This window comes from Arachis ipaensis, chromosome B03, assembly GCF_000816755.2.
Source record: "Arachis ipaensis cultivar K30076 chromosome B03, Araip1.1, whole genome shotgun sequence".
In the NCBI taxonomy this organism is placed as follows: domain Eukaryota; kingdom Viridiplantae; phylum Streptophyta; class Magnoliopsida; order Fabales; family Fabaceae; genus Arachis; species Arachis ipaensis.
The window spans coordinates 39,476,031-39,489,955 of NC_029787.2; positions in this window are offsets into that span (position 1 = coordinate 39,476,031).

The following is a 13,925-nucleotide window of genomic DNA, read 5'->3' on the forward strand; positions in this document are numbered from 1 at the left end:
CCTCCGCATCACTTTTATATTCACTTGGGGAAGATTCTTCGATCTCAGAGAATTCACTTGCGGACGCAAGTTCATCACTAGGAGAACTAGACTTGTGACTATCATCATCAAGGAAATTTGCTTCTTGGATTATTCCGTATGATTCTTCGTAAACGACTTGCCTTGGAGATTGTACGGTATTCTCCTTAGCATCAACTGTGGCATCTTGGACGGAGTTTTCCTCAATTTTGGATTCCCAAGGAAGTTCAGCATCGCCTAGATCTTCAACCAACTCTTCTTCTTGAACAATGACAGCTTCTTCCACTTGTTCTAGTATGAATTCATTCTCTGTCTTGCCTACTGGAGTCTCTAGTATTTCTTTCATGCTATGCTCTTCATCGGGCTGTCCACATGGAGCTGTGGTTGATCCTTGTATATTTGAGCGCCTAGTAGCCCATTGAATTAGTGCTTGCTCCAGCTGTTGAACGGTTGTTTGAAATTTAATCATTGTTTCTTTTAGGCGATCCTTTGCTTCGCGGTTTTCCAGACTTGGACATGATAAAAGGAAAGTGGTGATGATCGGGAACGATTGGATTGGTATTGGGGTAAGGAAGGATCATATGATGGCGAATGGTGAAGAGAAGCTTGTGAGTGTGGTGGTTCGAGGTTATGTTGAAAGGATGGTTCATATGCACGTGGTGGAGCTTGTTGGTAGTTACAAGGTTGTCCACCATGTCTTTCAGCTGGGTATGCACAGTAGAATGGTCTTTGCCCAGGATATCTCGGAGGGTGTTGCTGCCTAAAGGGTTGATTAGATCCTCTTGGTTCCATCCATCCTTGATTGGTCTGACCTTGATGCACATTCCTACTGTTACTTCTATTTCCTTTAACAATATTAGAACCAAACTCAAAGCGAGAGGGGTGAGAGTTCATAGTAGCAAATAAAGAGAAAAAAAAAGGAAGAGCAAAAATAAATAAACAAGCAAAAGAAAAATATTTACAATAACCAATAATAAGGCACACGTTAGCAGTTCCCCGAAATTATAATAATCAATTCAAATGTTGGAATAAATAAATAAAAGTAAAACTAAAAGAACATTAAACCTGGATCCAGAGTTACTCCCAAAACAAGAAGAAATCCTAAATCCTAAAAGAGAGAGAGAGAAGATCTCCCTCTCAACTAAATCTAATTCATTGAAAGGTGAAAATATGCGAGCTCCCTTTGACTGGAAGCATTCCCACACTTTATAACCTCTGGTCTATGCTGTCTGTACTTGGATCTGGGCCAAAAAGGGCTTCAGAATTTGCTGGGGGCGTATTCTGTAATTTCTGGTGCGTGGCCTCTGTCACGCGTCCGCGTGGGTCACGCGGTCGCGTCAGTCATGCGACCGTGTCATGTGTATTCTGCTTAAGGCGCGCGGTTGCGTCAGTCATGCGGCCGCGTCGCTGCTGATTCGTGCTTGGCATGCGATCGCGTCATCCATGCGATCGCGTGGACACCAGTTTCTTTAAAGCTCCGTTTTGCTTCCTCCTTCCATTCTAGTATGTTTCCTTTTTCATCCTTTAAGTCATTCTGCCTTTAGAAAATCTGAAACTACTCAACACACTAATCACGGCATCGAATGGAAATAAAGGTAATTAAAATAATTAATTTTTAAAGCTTAGAAAACATGTTTTTCGTTATATGACATAATAAGGAAGGGAAAGTAAAACCATGCAATTAATGTGAATAAGTAGGTGAAGAGTTGAATAAATCACTCTAATTAAGCACAAAAGAACTCATGAAATATGGGTTTATCAGAGGAGCACAAGAGTGCAACTCTCATTCTAGGAAGACCATTCCTCGCAACTGGACGAACCCTCATTAACGTCCAAAAAGGGGAGATAACCCTGAGAGTCAACGAGGATGAGTTTAAGTTGAATGTTGTCAAAGCTATGCAACATCCAGACACATCAGACGACTGCCTGAGCGTTAATATTATTGACTCCCTGGTGGAAGAGGTCAAAATGACTGAGAGTCTCGAATCAGAGCTAGAGGACATTTTTAAAGATGTTCAGCCTGAGCTGGAGGAACCAGAGAAAATACAAGAACCTCTGAAAACTCCTCAGGAAGAGGAAAAACCTCCTAAACCCGAGCTCAAACCACTACCACCATCCCTGAAATATGTATTTCTGGGAGAAGGTGACACTTTTCCTGTAATCATAAGCTCTGCTTTAGAGCCACATGAAGAGAAAGCACTAATTCAGGTGCTAAGGACACACAAGACAGCTCTTGGGTGGTCTATAAGTGATCTTAAGGGCATTAGCCTAGCCAGATGCATGCACAAGATCCTATTGGAGGATGATGCTAAGCCAGTGGTTCAACCACAGAGGCGGCTAAATCCTGCCATGAAGGAGGTGGTGCAGAAAGAGGTCACTAAGTTACTAGAGGCTGGGATTATTTATCCTATTTCTGATAGCCCCTGGGTGAGCCCTGTCCATGTTGTCCCTAAGAAGGGAGGTATGACATTGGTTCATAATGAAAAAAATAAATTGGTTCCTACAAGAACAGTTATAGGGTGGCGTATGTGTATTGACTACAGAAGGCTCAATACAGCCACCAGGAAGGATCACTTCCCTTTACCATTCATAGACCAGATGCTAGAAAGACTAGCAGGTCATGAATACTACTGTTTTTTGGAAGGCTATTCAGGTTATAACCAAATTACAGTAGATCCTCAGGACCAAGAGAAAACATCATTCACATGTCCATCTGGAGTATTTGCTTACAAAAGAATGCCTTTTGGTCTGTGCAATGCACCTACAACCTTTCAGAGGTGCATGCTTTCTATCTTCTCTGATATGGTAGAGAAATTTCTGGAAGTCTTCATGGATGACTTCTCAGTATTTGGAGACTCATTTAGCTCCTGTCTTAACCATCTAGCACTTGTTCTGAAAAGATGCCAAGAGACTAACCTGGTTTTAAATTGGGAAAAATGTCACTTTATGGTGACTGAAGGAATTGTCCTTGGGCATAAAATTTCGAACAAGGAAATAGAGGTGGATCAAGCTAAGGTAGAGGTAATTGAAAAATTACCACCACCCACCAATGTTAAGGCAATCAGAAGCTTTCTGGTGCATGCAGGATTCTATAGGAGGTTTATAAAGGATTTTTCAAAAATCGCAAAATCTCTGAGCAATCTGCTAGCTGCTGACACGCCATTTGTGTTTGACACAGGGTGTTTGCAGGCGTTTGAAACCCTGAAAGCTAAGCTGGTCTCAGCACCAGTTATTTCTGCACCAGATTGGACATTACCTTTGGAACTAATGTGTGATGCCAGTGACCATGCCATTGGTGCAGTATTGGGACAGAGGCATAACAAGCTTCTGCATGTCATTTATTATGCTAGCCGTGTTTTAAATGATGCCCAGAAAAATTACACAACCACAGAAAAAGAGCTGCTTGCAGTGGTTTATGCCATTGACAAGTTTAGATCATACTTAGTAGGATCAAAAGTGATTGTGTATACTGACCATGCTGCTCTTAAATATCTACTCACAAAGCAGGATTCAAAGCCCAGGCTCATAAGATGGGTGTTACTTCTACAAGAGTTTGATATAGAAATAAGAGACAGAAAAGGGACAGAGAATCAAGTAGCTGATCACCTGTCCCGGATAGAACCAGTAGCAGGAGCATCTCTCCCTCCTACTGAGATCTCTAAAATCTTTCCAGATGAGCAATTGTTTACTATTCAGGAAGCTCTGTGGTTTGCAGACATTGCAAACTATAAGACACAAGGTTCTCCTTCTGTAACCATGGAGAGGAAGCATGAAAAGCTTCTCTCAAGACAGAGTCAAACAAAACCCCCACATTCAAACTCTAAGTTTGGTGTTGGGAGGCCACAACCAAACTCTAAGTTTGGTTTTGAGAGGCCCCAACCCTGCTCTGATTATCTGTGAGGCTCAATGAGAGCTTACTGTCAAGCTATTGACAATAAAGAAGCGCTTGTTGGGAGGCAACCCAATGTTATTTAACTATATCTATTTAGTTTGCATTGCTATTTTATGTTTTCTGTAGGTTGATGATCATGTGAAGTCACAAAAACTACTGAAAAATCAAAAACAGAATAAAAAATAGCATTAAAAATAGCTCACCCTGGAGGAAGAGCTTGCTGGCGTTTAACGCCAGAAAGAAGCATCAAGCTGGCGTTAAATGCCAAAAACAAGCACCAAGTTGGCATTCAACGCCAAGAAAAGGGAAAAGCTGGCGTTTAACGCCAGAAACAAGCAGCAGTCTGGCGTTAAACGCCAGGATTGCACACTTCAGGCGTTTTGCATGCCTCAATGGAGCAGGGATGCTAAGTCCTTGACCCCTCAGGATCTGTGGACCCCACAGGATCCCCACCTACCTCACCATTCCAATTCAAACCATTCCCCTCCCATACCCACCCATTCACACACCTCCTTCTCCTCCACTTCTCTTTCTACTCCCTTCTATCTTCTTTTGCTCGAGGACGAGCAAAACTTTTAAGTTTCGTGTGGAAAAAAGCGTTGCTTTTTGTTTTTCCATAACCATTTATGGCACCTAAGGCCGGAGAAACCTCTAGAAAGAGGAAAAGGAAGGCAGTTGCTTCTACCCCCGAGTCATGAGAGATGGAGAGGTTCATCTCAAGGGTCCATAGTTCAATGGTAGAGCATTTGACTGCAGATCAAAGAGCTATGAGGAAGGAGCAACAAAGACAAGGAAGAGACATAGAGGAGCTCAAGAGCACCATTGGTTCTTCAAGAAGAGGAAGACGCCACCCTCACTAAGGTGGACCTGTTCCTTAATCTCCTTGTTCTTATTTCTCTGTTTTTTATTTACTATGCTTTATGTTTATTTATGTTTGTGTCTTTATTACATGATCATTAGTGTCTAGTGTCTATGTCTTAAAGATATGAATGCCCTATGAATCCATCACCTTTCTTAAATGAAAAATGTTTTCTGAAAAAGAAAAAGAAGTACATGAATTTCGAATTTTAAAACAGTTTAATTATTTTGATGTGGTGGCAATACTTTTTGTTTTCTGAATGAATGCTTAAACAGTGCATATGTCTTTTGATACTGTTGTTTATGAATGTTAAATATGTTGGCAAAAGGAGAAATGTTATTGATAATCTGAAAAATCATAAAATTGATTCTTGAAGCAAGAAAAAGCAGTGAATACAAAAGCTTGCGGAAAAAAAAAGAAAAGAAAAATGAAAAAAAAAAGAAAGAAAAAGAAAAAGCAAGCAGAAAAAGCCAAAAGCTCAGAGGCTGAAAAAGGACTGCAGATGCTGTTGGATTCTGACCTCTCTGCACTCAAAGTAGATTTTCTGGAGCTACAGAAGTCCAAATGGTGCGCTCTCAATTGCGTTGGAAAGTAGACATCCAGGGCTTTCCAGAAATATATAATAGCCTATTCTTTGCTCGAGGATAGATGACGTAAACTGGCGTTCAACGCCAGTTTCATGTTGCATTCTGGCGTTAAACGCCAGAAACAGGTTACAAGTTGGAGTTAAACGCCAGAAACAGGTTACAACCTGGCGTTTAACTCTAAAAACAGCCTAGGCACGTGTAAAGCTCAAGTCTCAGCCCCAGCACACACCAAGTGGGCCCCAGAAGTGGATTTCTGCACTATCTATCTCTGTTTACTCATTTTCTGTAAACCTAGGTTACTAGTTTAGTATTTAAACAACTTTTAGAGATTTATTTTGTACCTCATGACATTTTAGATCTGAACTTTGTACTCTTTGACGGCATGAGTCTCTAAACTCCATTGTTGGGGGGTGAGGAGCTCTGCTGTGTCTCGATGAATTAATGCAACTATTTCTGTTTTCTATTCAAACACGTTTGTTTCTATCTAAGATGTTCATTCGCACTTTAATATGATGGATGTGATGATCTGTGACACTCATCACCATCCTCAACCTATGAACGCATGCCTGACAACCACCTCCCTTCTACATTCGATTGAATGAGTATCTCTTGGATTCCTTAATCAGAATCTTCGTGGTATAAGCTAGAATCTATTGGCAGCATTCTTGAGAATCCGGAAAGTCTAAACCTTGTCTATGGTATTTCGAGTAGGATTCAAGGATTGAATGACTGTGACGAGCTTCAAACTCACAAGGGTTGGGCGTAGTGACAGAAGCAAAAGGACCAATGGATCCTATTCCAGCATGAGTGAGAATCGACAGATGATTAGCCGTGCAGTGACAGCGCACCTAGACCATTTTCACTGAGAGGACAGATGGTAGCCATTGACAACGGTGATCCACTAACATACAGCTTGCCATAGGAGAAACCTTGCGTACGTGAAGAAGAAGACAGGCAGAAAACAGAGATTCAGAAGACAAAGCATCTCCAAAACTCCAACATATTCTCCATCACTGCATAACAAGTATTATTTATTTCATGCTCTTTTATTCTTCGAAATTCAAATTGATAATTATAATTGATTTCCTGACTAAGATTTACAAGATAACCATAGATTGCTTCAAACCAACAATCTTCGTGGGATCGACCTTTACTCACGTAAGGTATTACTTGGACGACCCAGTGCACTTACTGGTTAGTGGTACGAGTTGCGAAAAGTGTGATTCACAATTTGTGCACCAATCCCATGGAGATTGTCGGCTTGAAGCAAGCTATGGTTATTTTGTAATTCTTAGTCAGAAAATTAATAATAAAAATGGTTGGGTTTATGAAAAGTAATTAACATAAAATAAATAATACTTGTTATGCAGTAATGAACAGATTGAGGTTTTGGAGATGCTCTGTCTTCTGAATCTCTGCTTTCCTACTGTCTTCTTCTTCACGCACGCAGGTCTCCTTCCATGGCAAGTTGTATGTTGGTGGATCACCGTTGTCAATGGCTACCATCCATCCTCTCAGTGAAAATGGTCCAAATGCGCTATCATCGCACGACTAATCATCTGTCGGTTCTCACTCATGTTGGAATAGAATCCGTTGATTCTTTTGCGTCTGTCACTACGCCCAACACTCGCGTGTTTGAAACTCGTCACAGTCATCCCTTCCCAGATCCTACTCGGAATACCACAAACAAGGTTTAGATTTTCTGGATCTCAGGAATGGCCGCCAATAATTCTAGCCTATACCACGAAGACTCTGATCATGAACCAGGAGGCTAAGAGATACACACTCAAGCTAGTGCAGATAGAACGGAGGTGGTTGTCAGGTACGCGTTCCTAGGTGAGAATGATGATGAGTGTCACGGATCATCACATTCATCAGGGTGAAGTGCGAGTGAATATCTTAGAATAGAAACAAGCGTGATTGAATGAAAAACAGTAGTAATTGCATTAATTCATCGAAACACAGCAGAGCTCCTCACCCCCAACCTTGGGGTTTAGAGACTCATGCCATCAGAAATACAATGTAAAGTATAAAAATTTCATGAGGTGCATAGTAACTCTCTAAAAGTAGTTTTTATACTAAACTAGTAGCTAGGGTTACAGAAAATAAGTAACTAAGTGCAGATAGTGCAGAAATCCACTTCCAGGGCCCACTTGGTGTGTGCTTGGGCTGAGCATTGAGCTTTACACGTGTAGAGGCTTCTCTTGGAGTTAAACGCCAGGTTGTAACCTGTTTCTGGCGTTTAACTCTGGTTTGTAACCTGTTTCTAGCGTTTAACTTCAGAATAGGGCAGGAAGTTGGCGTTTGAACGCCAGTTTGCGTCATCAAAACTCGGGCAAAGTATGGACTATTATATATTAATGGAAAGCCCTGGATGTTTACTTTCCAACGCAATTGAGAGCGTGCCAATTAGATTTCTGTAGCTCCAGAAAATCCATTTCGAGTGCAGGGAGGTCAGAATCCAACAGCATCTGCAGTCCTTTTTCAGCCTCTGAATCAGATTTTTGCTCAGGTACCTCAATTTCAGCCAGAAAATACCTGAAATCACAGAAAAACACACAAAGTCATAGTAAAGTCCAAAAATGTGATTTTTACATAAAAACTAATAAAAACATAGTAAAAATTAACTAAAATATACTGAAAACTACCTAAAAATAATGCCAAAAAGCGTGTAAATTATCCGCTCATCACAACACCAAACTTAAATTGTTGCTTGTCCCCAAGTAACTAAAAATCAAATAGGATAAAAAGAAGAGAATATACTATTAATTCCAAAATATCAATGAAACTTAGCTCCAATTAGATGAGCGGGACTAGTAGCTTTTTGCCTCTGAACAGTTTTGGCATCTCACTTTGTCCTTTGAAGTTCAGAATGATTGGCATCTTTAGGAACTCATAATTTAGATAGTGTTATTGATTCTCCTAGTTCAGTATGTTGATCCTTGAACACAGCTACTTTTTGAGTCTTGGCCGTGGCCCTAAGCACTTTGTTTTCCAGTATTACCACCGGATACATAAATACCACATACACATAACTAGGTGAACCTTTTCAGATTGTGACTCAGCTTTGCTATAGTCCCCAATTAGAGGTGTCCAGGGTTCTTAAGCACACTCTTTTTTCTTTGGATCATGACTTTAACCGCTCAGTGTCAAGTTTTTCACTTGACACCTTCACGCCACAAGCACATGGTTAGGGACAGCTTGGTTTAGCCGCTTAGGCCATGATTTTATTCCTTTAGGCCCTCCTATCCATTAATGCTCAAAGCCTTGGATCCTTTTTATTTTACCCTTGCCTTTTGGTTTAAAGGGTTACTGGCTTTTTGCTCTTGCCTTTTGGTTTAAAGAGCTATTGGCTTTTTCTGCTTGCTTTTCTTTTTCTTTCTCTTTTTTTTGCCTTTTTTTTGCAAGCCTTGTTTTTCACTGCTTTTTCTTGCTTCAAGAATTAATTTTATGGCATAAAGCATAGAGAACGAAAATAGAAAAAATAAATAGACAAGGAGATTAAGGAACGGGTCCACCTTAGTAAGTGTGGCGTCTTCTTCCTCTTGAAGAACCAATGGTGCTCTTGAGCTCCTCTATGTCTCTTCCTTGCCTTTGTTGCTCCTTCCTCATGGCTCTTTGATCTGCAGTCAAATGCTCTACCACTGAACTATGGACCCTTGAGATGAACCTCTCCATCTCTCATGACTCGGGGGTGGAAGCAACTGCCTTTCTTTTCCTCTTTCTAGAGGTTTCTCCAGCCTTAGGTGCCATAAATGGTTATGGAAAAACAAAAAGTAACGCTTTTTTTCCACACCAAACTTAAAAGGTTTGCTCGTCCTCGAGCAAAAGAAGAAAGAAGGGAGTAGAAGGAGAAGTGGAGGAGATGGAGGTATGTGAGTGGGTGGGTTTGGGAGGGGAATGATTTGAATTTGAATGGTGAGGTAGGTGGAGATCCTGTGGAGTCCACAGATCCTGAGGGGTCAAGGACTTCTCATCCCTGCTCTATTTAGGCGTGCAAAACGCCCTTAGAGTGCAACTCTGGCGTTAAACGCCAGGTTGCAGCCTGTTTCTGGCGTTTAACGACAACTTTTCTTCCCTTTCTGGCGTTTAACGCCAACTTGGTGCTCTATTCTGGTGTTAAACGCCAGCTTGTTGCTTCTTTCTGGCGTTAAACGCCCAGAACGGTGCCAAACTGGACGTTTAACGTCCATTCTGCTACTCTTACTGGTGTTTAAACGCCAGTAAGTCTGTCCTCCAGGGTGTGCTATTTTTGATGCTGTTTTTTATTCTGCTTTAATTCTGCAGCTGTGTTTATGACTCCACATGATCATCAACCTAAAGAAAACATAAGATAACAATGGAAAATAAAATGAAAAAGTAATTAACATAGATAAATAAGATTGGATTGCCTCCCAATAAGCGCTTCTTTACTGTCAATAGCTTGACATTACTGAGCCTTATAGTTTGCAATGTCTGCAAACCACAGAGCTTTCTGAATAGCAAACAATTGCTCATCTGGAAAGGTTTCAGATATCTCAGTAGGAAGGAGGGATGCTCCTGCTACTGGTTCTATCCGGGACAGGTGATCAGCTACTTGATTTTCTGTCCCTTTTCTGTCTCTTATTTCTATATCAAACTCTTGCAGAAGCAACACCCATCTTATGAGTCTGGGTTTTGAATCCTGCTTTGTGAGGAGATATTTTAGAGCAGCATGGTCAGTATACACAATCACTTTTGATCCTACTAAGTAAGATCTAAACTTGTCAATGGCATAAACCACTGCAAGCAATTCCTTTTCTGTGGTTGTGTAATTTTTCTGCGCATCATTTAAAACACGGCTAGCATAGTAAATGATGTGTAGAAGCTTGTTATGCCTCTGTCCCAATACTGCACCAATGGCATGGTCATTGGCATCACACATTAGTTCGAATGGTAATGTCCAGTCTGGTGCAGAAATAACTGATGCTGTGACCAGCTTAGCTTTTAAAGTTTCAAACTCCTGCAGACACTCTGTGTCAAACACAAATGGCGTGTCAGCAGCTAGCAGATTGCTCAGAGATTTTGCAATTTTTGAAAAATCTTTTATAAACCTCCTATAGAATCCTGCATGCCCCAGAAAGCTTCTGATTGCCTTAACATTGGCAGGTGGTGGTAATTTTTCAATTACTTCAACTTTAGCTTGATCCATCTCTATTCCCTTGTTTGAAATTTTATGCCCAAGGACAATCCCTTCAGTCACCATAAAGTGACATTTTTCCCAGTTTAAAACTAGGTTGGTCTCTTGGCATCTTTTTAGAACAAGTGCTAAATGGTCAAGGCAGGAGCTGAATGAGTCTCCAAATACTGAAAAGTCATCCATGAAGACTTCCAGAAATTTCTCTACCATATCAAAGAAGATAGAAAGCATGCACCTCTGAAAGGTTGCAGGTGCATTGCATAGACCAAAAGGCATCCTTCTGTAGGCAAACACTCCAGAAGGGCATGTGAATGCTGTTTTCTCTTGGTCCTGAGGATCTACTGCAATTTGGTTGTAACCTGAATAGCCATCCAAAAAGCAGTAATATTCATGACCTGCTTGTCTCTCTAGCATCTGGTCTATGAATGGTAAAGGAAAGTGATCCTTCCTGGTGGCTGTATTGAGCCTTCTGTAATCAATACACATACGCCACCCTGTAACTGTCGTTGTAGGAACCAGTTCATTCTTTTCGTTTTGAACCACTGTCATGCCTCCCTTCTTGGGGACAACTTGGACAGGGCTTACCCAGGGGCTATCAGAAATAGGATAAATGATCCCAGCCTCTAGTAACTTAGTGACCTCCTTCTGCACCACCTCTTTCATGGCTGGATTCAGCCGCCTCTGTGGTTGAACCACTGGCTTAGCATCATCCTCCAATAGGATCTTGTGCATGCATCTAGCTGGGCTTATACCCTTAAGGTCACTTATGGACCACCCAAGAGCTGTCTTGTGTGTCCTTAGCACTTGAAGTAGTGCTTTCTCTTCCTGTGGATTTAAAGCAGAGCTTATGATCACCGAAAAAGTGTCACCTTCTCCCAAAAATGCATATTTCAGGGATGGTGGTAGTGGTTTGAGCTCGGGTTTAGGAGGTTTTTCCTCTTCCTGAGGAATTTTCAGAGGCTCTTTTATTTCCTCTGGTCCCTCCAGGTCAGGCTGAACATCTTTAAAAATATCCTCTAGCTCTGATTCAAGACTCTCAGTCATATTAACCTCTTCCACCAGAGAGTCAATAATATCAATGCTCATGCAGTCGTTTGGGGTGTCTGGATGCTGCATAGCTTTGACAACATTCAACTTAAACTCATCCTCATTGACTCTCAGGGTTAATTCCCCTTTTTGGACGTCAATGAGGGTTCGTCCAGTTGCTAGGAAAGGTCTTCCTAGAATGAGAGTTGCATTCTTGTGCTCCTCCATTTCCAGCACTACAAAGTCAGTGGGAAAGGCAAATGGCCCAACCTTGACAATCATGTCCTCAATTACACCTGATGGATATTTAATGGAGCCATCAGCAAGTTGGAGGCATATTCGGGTTGGTTTGACTTCTTCAGTCAAGCCAAGCTTTCTGATAGTGGATGCAGGTATTAGGTTGATACTTGCCCCAAGATCACGTAGAGCTTTCTTAGTACAAGTACCCTCTAATGTGCATGGTATCATAAAGTTTCCCAGATCTTTAAGCTTCTCTGGTAAGCTCTTTAAAATGACTGCACTGCATTCTTCAGTGAGAAAAAATTTTTTAGTTTCTCTCCAATCCTTCTTATGACTTAAGATCTCTTTCATGAACTTAGCATAAGAGAGTATTTGCTCAAGTGCCTCTGCAAACGGAATCTTGATTTCAAGAGTCCTGAGATAGTCTGCAAAGCGGGAAAATTGTTTATCCTGTTTCGCTTGGCAGAGTTTCTGAGGATAAGGCATTCTGGCTTTATATTCTTCAACCTTAGTTGCTGCATGTTTATTTCCTACAGAGGCAGGTTGAGAAGCCTTCTTGAGGGAGTTATTATCATCACTTGCAGGTGTCTGATCCCTCATTGGCGTTTGAACGCCAGGATTGGACATGGATTGGGCGTTTAACACCAGATTCCAACACTTTTCTAGCGTTTGAACGCCAGAACTGGACATGGATTGGGCGTTTAACACCAGTTTTTCATCCTTTTCTGGTGTTTGAACGCCAAACTTATTCCTCTCTGGGATCTTACTGTCCTCAGAGGGATTTTGGGTAGCAGGTTGCTCATCCTTGATGTGTGGAAAACGATCCAACACAAAACTCACCGGCAAGTGTACCGGATCGCATCAAGTAATAATAACTCACATGAGTGAGGTCGATCCCACAGGGATTGAAGGATTGAGCAATTTTAGTTTAGTGGTTGATTTAGTCAAGCAAATCAAGTGTTGATTGAGTGATTTGTGATTGTAGAAACTAAATTTCTTGAAATGTAAAGGGAGAGGGGTAGATTACAGGAAATTAAAGAGCAAAGAAAGTAAATAAGCCGAATCTTAAAGAACAAGTAATGTAAATTGCAGAAACTTAGATTGCAAGAAATGTAAATGGCTGAATCTTAAAGTGCAAGAAATGTAAATTGCTTGCATTATAAAAGGAGTCGGGAATTTGGATTGCAGAAATTAAACAAGAACAAGTGAATTGTAATTAAACAGAAGAGTAGAAAGTGAGTTGAAATAAAGTAGATCTAAACAAAAAAGTAGAAATGCTTGAGAAATTAAAACAGAGAATGACTTGTGCTTAAATTGCAGCAAATTAAAAGTAGTTGAAGATCTCAGGAGTGGAAGAGACTAGAAAACAAGTCTAGATCTCAAATCCTTCCTTGATCCAACAAGAGCAATTACAAAAGAAATAAAGAAAAGTAAATTGCAGAATTAAAGAGAAGATGAAGCAGTAAAGAGAAATTCAAATTCAATTGTGCAGAAAAAGTAAACAAGAGATCTCAAGATGAGATTGAGACAGAATTTTCCCAATTCTCAACACCCAAGACTCAAACAAAGCGCGTAGAAAGGAAAGCAAAAACAACCGAGGGGAAGAGAATTCAATCCTCCTTCCCAGGAACTTTCAAATTCTAAAAGCAACAACTCAAAAATGTAAAGATGAGCTCTCTACTGTAAGTATGAAAAATTCTAAAAAGGGAAGCTCCAAAAGAAAAAGCTCACCGAAAAATTAAATTCTAAGCTATTTATACACTCTCTTCAAATGATCTTCAAGTCTTGAATTGGGCCCTTGCTCTTGATGAAATTGGGTTGACAAAAGCCTCTGTTGATTGCTCTTGGTGTTGGGAAGAAATATGTTTGCAACTTGGGCCTTGGGGATTTACGTTTGAGTCAACGTTTGAGGCAAACGTTGACTCAAACGCCTTCGTGCCAATTATGCAGCTCGGCCATGTTCTGCTACCATCCACGTTTGAGCCAACGTTTGAGGTCAAACGTGAGCTCAAACGTGGCCTTTCCCTTGCTTCTCTTCTAGCCAACGTTTGGCCCAACGTTTGAGCCAAACGTTGGCGCAAACGTGGCTCATCCAAGGCATCAAACAGGGTTGCTCTTTCCAGGTATTTAGGCACCAACGTTTGA